Consider the following 8,883-nt stretch of genomic DNA (forward strand, 5'->3'; position numbering starts at 1 on the left):
AGATGGGAAGGAGAAATTACATAAATGAAGCAAGATGTCTTGGGGGTGACACCCAAGTGGGAATAGCAAGAGACAACTGAAGGGTCCCAAGGTTTCCAGGGATGGGGATGAGAGCAGATCAGTCCAGAGGAGGCAGTGGGTTACAGGTCTGGACTACTAAATTAGGAAGGCTAAGCCGGGGGTGGGGAGTGGGAGATAGCTCACGCCTTTTATCCCAGCATTTGGAAGGCAGAGGAAGGCAGATCTCTGGATTCGAAGTCAGCGTGGTCTGTAGCCAGGGCTACACAGAGAAACCCTGTCTCAAAACAAACAAACAAACAAACAAACAAACAAAAAGGCTAGTTGGATTAAAATGAAGGGGAGAGGAGGATCGAATTTTGCGTATTTACATCTTGGCGGAGGGATACATGGAAAAACGAATTCCGAAGTTCCGTAGTTCAGAAGCTCAAAGGATTGTGTTGGAGGTAGTACTCAGAAATGATAACTAGGTTTAATAAGATGAAGGGGCAGTTGAGTGTGTTTTGATCACGACCTCTGGTTTGTGGTACTAGAAGGTGGCTCTGGGCAGCTTGAGTGCAAAGGGGTGTTACCCGAAGACCATCAGGTGACAGAGAAGCTGCTGCGGAGAGCAAGCTCTGAAAATGAGCAGGACCACTCCTGCACACATCACCTTCCCGTCCCCAAGGCTCTCCAAAGGCCATGTCTCCCGCATACCCTTCTCTTCCTCCTCTATGCTTCTTCTTAAGTGAAAATCAAAAGCTGAGAGTGGGCCAGCAGGATGGCTCAGCGGTAAGGGCCTTGCTGACAAGGCTGACGACCTGTGTGGGCCCCCTGTGACCCATGTGGTGGAGAACTACTCCTTGAACACTGTCTTCTGACCTCCAGACACAACATGACACATGCACGAACACACTCACTCGCGCGTGCACACAAACACACATCCACAGTATGTTTTTAAAAATAACAGTGGAAAGAGCTGGGTATGATGGCACACGCCTATAATCCCAGCACTCAGAAGACAGAAGCAGCAGAATGGCCTCAAGTTTGGGGCCAGCCAGGGCTATATAGCAATACCATGTCTCAAAAATAAGTAAATAAACCAAGGCAAATCAAAACCACACTGTAATACCACTTCATTAGCCAAACTGGCTAAATAAAAAAGACTGCCAATAACAAATGTCAGTAAGGAGTCGGCGAAGTTGGACTCTTAGCACATTGCCAACAGGATATAAAAAGGTCCTACTTTGGAAAGTGGTTTGGAAGTTCCTGAAAATATTTAGCATAGCCATTCCTTTCTTAGGCATTCTGCCAAATAAAAGGGAATTATCCATACAAAACCCACACACTAACATTCATAGCAACATCATAATAAACAAGAGGTAGAGGCAAGCCAGTACACAGCACACGAGAGGACACACTCTGGCATAGTTACACAATCAAATATTGCTCAGCCATATTTTTATCATTATCATATTAGTACATGCTACAACATGGATGAGCCTTGAGCACATGCTAAGTGAAATCACACACACACACACACACACACACACACACACACACACGCAGGCACACATTGTATTACTCTACTTTTGTGAAACATACATATTGCAGTTTGAATCTGGACAGTGACCCTAGGTAATGTGTTAAAAGTTTGCTCTCCCAGCCTTTAGGAGCTAGGCTGAGTGGAAGTCAGGTCACTGAGGTAATTAAAAGGTCCATAGGGAGTCCTCTCCTCTCTTCTCCCCCCTCCTTCCCTGCCCTCTCCCCTCCTCTCTCCTCTCTCTTCCCCCTCTGCATCCTGGCTGCCATGAGATGAGCAGCTCTGCTCACTACTTATTCCTTGCATCTACCTTGCCACAACCAACAATAGTGGGGCCAATCAACCACACAGTGCAGCTTCCAAACCCGTGAGACAGAATAAGCATCCTGCCTCTGAAGTTGTACATCATCAGCTGGTACAGGCTTTTAATTGTAGCACTCACAAGGCAGAGGCAGGTGGATCTCTGTGAGTTCAAGACCAGCCTGGTTACAGAGTGAGTTCCAGCCCTGCTAGGGCTACACAGAGAAACCCTGTCTCAAAAAGAAAGAAAGAAAGAAAGAAAGAAAGAAAGAAAGAAAGAAAGAAGGAAGGAAGGAAAGAAAGAGATAGATAAAGTAAAATGAAATACGAGGCCAGCCTGGGCAACAGAGTGAGTTCCAGGACAGCCAGGACTGTTGCAGAGAAACCCTGTCTTGAAAAACCATTAAAAAATTAATAAAATGGAGTATCTTTTCAAGTATTTTGTCAGAGTAGTGGGAAACTTTTAAAAATTTATTTAGTATTTATTTTTGAGGCCCAAGTAGGCCTCAAACTCATAGAAATCTGACTGCTTCTACGTCCTGAGCGCTGGAATTGAAGGTATACACACCACGATGTCTGGCTAGAGCACCAGAAAACCTACTAATACAAGCTATAATTCCAGCATGGAGTCACAAAGGGCCAGGCTATCCTGGGCTACAGAATGAGATCCTGTGTCTGAAAGGGGCTGGGAATCAATTCATGAAAAAGGCTGGCTGGGTGCCATATCCAGGACTGAAATTCCCAGCTGCAGGGAGATGGGTCCCTCTAAGTAGGTCCTGTCTCCAAACCCAAGGGCTCCCACCCAGAATGAAGGAGGATGTTCAGATGCCGGAAAGCCACACTCTAGAGGCTCAGGGAGAAGGAATTTTGGCAGCTTTCTAGATCCATGACTTAGAATTTACTGATCCTCGTATAGCTGAGTGGGAGAGTACTTGCCTAACATGTGAGAAGTCCATAATCTGTGAAACAATACAAAAACTCAAACTGTTCTATTTTGAGACAGGGTCTCACCAAGTAGACCAGGCTAGTCTCAGACTTACAGACATCCACTTGCTTCTGCCTCTTGAGTACAGGGATTCAAGGTGTGTACCACCATGCCTGGCAACTCGGAGTCTGTTTATGGAAGGGTTCCAAACTTACTCCAAGTAATTGGGTCATAACCAGACCGCCTGAGTTTAATACTTCAATGTTAGAGGAGAATTTTGATATTATCTCACCTTGAACACATTGATCTTCCTTTCTTCCCACCTCCCTCCTTTGATAGGATGTCATGTAGATCAAGCTAGCCTCTAACTCATTCTACAGTCAAAGATGACTTTGAACTTATGGTCCTACTACCTCCATCCCAAGTGCTAGGATTACAGGCCTGCACAAGCAGTTGCAGCATTGTTGTGGCAAAGATGTGTTACATTTGTTTAACAATGTAAAGATGTGTTGCTTTGCCTGCCTAAGGCACCTGATTGGTCTAATAAAAAGCTGAACAGCCAATAGCTAGGCAGTAGAGGGATAGGCTGGGCTGGTGGGCAGAGAGAATAAGTAGGAGGAGGATTCTAGGTTCTGAGAGGAGAGAACAAAGATGAAAGAGAGGAAGACGCCCAGGGCTAGCCAGCCAAGCAGCTATCAACCAAACATTGAGTAGGACATACAGAATGAAAGAAAGGCAAAAAGCCCCGAGGCAAGATGTAGATGAAGAGAAACAGGTTAAGAGTATAAGATTTAGTGGGGCGAGCACCCATAACTAATAAGTCTCTGTGTCATGATTTGGGAGCTGTTTGGTGGTCCAAAAGAAAGCTTGCTACATAGTTTAGGTGTTTGCTTTCTGTGAAAGGAGGAAGATGATCTCAACTGGGTCTGCTTCATCAGCAGTGTGGCCTTTTTGTTCCTGTTTGAGGAAGGGACAATATTTGGCTGGAACTTTCTCCTTAATCCCCCCCCCCCGCTTTGCTGGGCCTACTCCCTACTAATGTCCTACTCCCCAAACCACAGAGCACCTCTGTCTGTGAACACCACACTGGTGAGTTGCTAAGCGGCAGAGAGCACTATTCCCGAGATGGAAACCTCCTCCACCCAGCAGTGGTGAACACTGCAGCCTCCACCCTGGAGGGATGCCTAACAGCAGACATGGAGAGTTGAATTTAGCAACCCAGAAAAGAGGAGTTTGACTTCAATCTCCTGGGTGGGGTTTCATGATGCCAGCAATCCCATGGGTCCCGTGTTTAGCAAATACTTTCTGGCACACGAAAGCACTTAAACAAAACTGTCTCATTCTCAGGTGACCCTGTGAGGTGGCAAGTGTTAGTGTATCTTCATCTTAAAGACAAGACACAGAGTCAGGAAGACATTTGACACCAGCAGTGACAAACTTCTGTATGTCCAGAGATCATCTTGTATTCTTTTAACACTTTGTTTTTGTGTGTTGCTTTGTTTTTCAAGATAAGATTTATCAGTGTAGCTTTGGAGCATGTCCTGGAACTCCCTCTGTAGACCAGGCTGGCCTCGGATCTGCCCACCTCTGCCTCTTGAGCGCTGGGATCAAAGGCATATGCTACCACCTCCCGGATCATCTTGTATTCTTAACCTGTCTAGGAGGCTAATGTTTGTGGAGAACTTGACTTGTAGTTTTTGGTCCATAGTTAGACTGACCCTCAAGCTGAAAGTTTCAAAGGGGGCAAGAAGGGGATCCAGACACCTACATATGTGTCATCCCAATACTCAGTAGACTATCACAGGAGGATCACAAGTTTGAGACCAGCCTGAGCTCTATAGTGAGTGCTTGTTTCTAAAAGATAAAAACAAAAACTAAGCAAGTATTTGAGTCAGCAAGAGGGCTCAGCAAGTAAAGCCACCTGTCACCAAGCCAGACAGCCTGAGTTTGATCCCCAGAACCCATATAGTGGCAGGAGAAAACCCTCTAAGTCCCCCTCTAAATAAAGTAATTAAAATTTAAAAAGAAAGTATTTGGAAACATCTTAAGGCCAAGAAATTGAGAAGAGGCTAGATGGCACACAGTAGGGAAGCGAACTTCTAACACTGTGGTACCTATTAGCTTTGGGCATGATTGTTTGTTTGTTTGTTTAGAAACTATTAATTTATATAATCAAGCCCACATAGATAAGACTTTACATACTGTGTTACCCCTGTACAAATGGGGAAAAATAAGTTTAGTGTTTCTTTTTGTTTATTTATTTATTTTTTTTTTGAGACAGGGTTTCTCTGTATTGTTTTGGAGGCTGTCCTCAAACTCACTCTGTAGACCAGGCTGGCCTCGAACTCACAGAGATCCTCCTGCCTCTGCCTCCCAAGTGCTGGGATCAAAGGCGTGTACCATCAACGCCCAGCAGCAGGGATAAATTGGGATTTTTTTCCCCAAAGTTGATAGCTAAAAGCTTCCAAGGATTTGGGGCTGAAGAGCTGGCTCAGTGGTTAAGAACACTATCAGGGGGCAGGCATTGGTGGTAAAAGCCTTTAATCCCAACACTCTGGAGGCAAAGGCAGGCAGATCTCAGTGAGTTTGAGGCCTGCCTGGTCTACAAGAGCTAGTTCCAGGATAGGCTGCAAAACAATACAGAGAAACCCTGTCTGGGGAAAAAAAAAACACTCTCAGGTTTTCCGGAGGACCTGGGTTCAATTCCCAGCAATCACATGGTGGCTCACAACCATCTGGAATGAGATCTGGTGCTCTCTTCTGGCATGCAGGGATACATGCAGACAGAACACTGTATATATAATAAATAAATCCTTTAAAATTTTTCCAAGAATTCAATATATATATTTGTGTGTATAAGCATATAATTTTTATTTGTATAAAATGATCAATAATAAGCCGGGTGTTGGTGGTGCACACCTTTAATCCCAGCACTCAGGAGGCAGAGGCAGGTGGATCTCTGTGAGTTTGAGACCAGCCTGGTCTACAGAGTGAGTTCCAGGACAGCCTCCAAAGCCACAGAGAAACCCTGTATCAAAAAACCAAACCAAACTAAACCAAAACAAAACAAAACAAAAAAAAGATCAATAATAGCAGTATGTTAGGCAACAATAGCAGCAACAGCCTTTCTGGGATGATATGAACAAAACTGAAGAGATACCTAGCCCATTCCATAAAAAAAAAAAAAAAAAAAAGCAAATTCCCAGGAAACAGCACAGCTTTGTCACTGTTGTGGTTGCTTTGGCACATTTGAACTTGACTTTGAATGATTCTGTGGGGCCCAGAAAATTAAAATCTAAGCCCCACCGGGTATGGTGACTCATGCTTCAACTCCAGTGCTTGGGAGGTGAAGTCACAAGCCTCAGGAATTCAAGGCCATCCTCAGCTACTTAGTAAGTTCAAGGCTAGCCTGGGTTATATGAGACCCTGTAGGAGGAAGGAGGATTAAGAGGGGGAAAAGAAGGAAGGAGAAGAAATAAAACAGAGTCTGAGCTAGTCAGAGAGAGCTAGGCATGTAATAAGGAAATGCATCACCACGAGCAATACATAGCAGAAACATTAGAGTCGTCAGACACATACTATAAAACAACCGAGTTTTGTTGAAAGAATGAAGCTTAAAAATATCTGCAGGGACAGGAAACTATAAAAAATGACATAGTAGATTTAAAGAGAACATTTGTAGAAAGCTTTATGGTTTAATCAGGGATCAAAACCACAAATACCTGCAGGGGCTAGACAGCAAACAGAAATGAGTCAGGTGGCTGGGTGAACAAACTGGTCACCTGAGCAGTCTGGAGGGCAAGGGCTGGCTGCTCAGCTCTAGCTGCTGCTGTGTGAACTGGGGGCCCATTTTGCAGAACTTTGGCTGGATCTAATGAATTTAGATTTCTTTTTATGATAGTCAAATTGATGTAGCATTGACACTGACCATTATAACCACTTTTCTCCTTTTTCCATTTTCATTAATGTGTGTGGAGGGGGTCAGCATGTATGCTGTGTATACATGTTTACAGGCATGGTATTGGTGCACATGCACATACATGATTGTGCATACATGTGGAGGCCAAAAGTTGACGTGGAATCATCCTCTATCTACCTTGTTTATTGAAGCAGGCTCTCTCATTCAAACCCAGAACGTGCCAGTATGGCTAGTCTCACTAGCTAACTTTTTCTGTGGCTCTCCTATTTCTGCCTTTCAAGGCTGGAATTACAGGCCAGTTGTCATGTCTACCAGCATTTATCTATGAGTTCTGGGGATATGAACTCTAGTAGTTGTGCTTTCGTTGCCAGCATTTAACCACTGAGCCATCTGCCCAGCGCATTGTAACCATTTAAAAGTACAATTCGGGGCTGGAGGGATGGCTCAGCGGTTAAGAGCACTGGTTGCACTTCCAGAGGTCCTGAGTTCAATTCCCAGCAACCCCATGGTGGCTCACAACTATCTGCAATGAGATCTGGTGCCCTTTTCTGATGTGCAGATATACATGCAGACAGAACACTGTATGCATAATAATAAAATAAATCTTTTTAAAAAAAGTACAATTCAGTGACATGGGACATTCACTTCTATGTAGTTCTAGAAATCTTTCATTAGGAGGGAAAACCCACACCCATTAGCCATCATTCTCTTCTCCCCTCAGCCCCTGCCTAGTCTAGATAGCTCATGTAAGTGGGGTCATACAATCGTCTACCTTGTATACCCATACCTTCCCATTAGCATACTTTCAAGCATGTTTAGCAGTGTGGGTATTCCTTTTATTATTCATGGCTACATAATCCCACTGTGTATAAAGACATCCATTCATCAATTGGTATTTGTATTTAATTTTTTTTTTACATTTCAGTTTTTGGTTTTTTTTTGTTTGTTTGGTTTTTTTTTGTGTGTGTGTGTGTAAACATGTGGCAATCAGAACAACTTTCAGGAGTCAGTTCTCTCTTTCCACAATGTGGGTTCTGGGAATTGAACTCTTGTCTTCAGGCTTGACTGCAAATGTATGTATGTATATATGTATATAGTTTGTTTGAGACAGGATTTCTCTGTGTAACATGCTTTGGAGCATGTCCTGGAACTCCTTCTGTAGACTAGGCTGGCCTCAAACTCACAGAGATCTGCCTTCATCTGCCTCCCAAATGCTGGGGTTAAAAGTGTGTGCCACCATCACCTGGCTACAAGTGCATTTACTAAGCTGTCTTGCTGACCTGATGTGTGGATTTGTTTATGTCTTATTTTTAAAGTATATACATACATACATACATGTACATACACATGTACACACACACATTCTATGTGGGAACTATGGAACAGCACTTGTCTAGCACTAAACAAAAACTAATTCCCTCAGGCCCAAGCAGGGAATTGAACTGAGGGTCAAAATTATGAGACTTCTGATTTATGGCATATTTTCCAATCCAGCACTCAGAATGGTTCTCTAACATAATTGTTTTAGTTTTTTGTTTATTTTGCTTTTCAAGACAGGGTTTCTCTATTCTAGATCTCACTCTATAGGCCCAGATGGCCTCAAACTCACAGAGGCCCACCTGCCTGTGCCTTGAGTGCTGGGATTAAAGGGGTGCACCACCACAACCTGGGTGTTTGATTTTATTTATTTATTTATTTATTTATTTATTTATTTATTTAGAGACAGGGTCTCACTATTTAGTCCTGGCTAGCCTGGAATTCCTTACATAAGCCAGGCTGGCCTTGAACTCACGGAGATCTGCCAGCTTCTGCCTCCCAAGTGCTGGGATTAAAGGAGTAGGCCACCATGCCGGACTACTGTTCTTATTTTTATTTTTCACATTAGGGCCATGTGATTGAAATGGTAAAATGATGTGCTTGGGGGGAAAGCCCATACATTTTGTTCTCATTCTCCGCTAGCTCTCTCTACCAGACCCCAGCACCGTCCCCAAACTTTAGGGGGTAACACAATCAATGCCGTCACAGAAGAAGTTCATGGCTGCAACCTGGAATAACTCCTTTCCTCAGTTTCCCCACCTGTGAAATGACTTGAGTTGGGCTAGTTCTTCTCCAGGCACTGGTTTGCTCACATTAGGTCATCTCTTTTCCCAGCATCCACCTGGGCAAGCATTTGCTCTGGTCCAGTCGGTTTAGCCTCAG

The sequence above is a fragment of the Cricetulus griseus genome, chromosome 4 (assembly GCF_003668045.3).
Source record: "Cricetulus griseus strain 17A/GY chromosome 4, alternate assembly CriGri-PICRH-1.0, whole genome shotgun sequence".
Taxonomy (NCBI): Eukaryota; Metazoa; Chordata; class Mammalia; order Rodentia; family Cricetidae; genus Cricetulus; species Cricetulus griseus.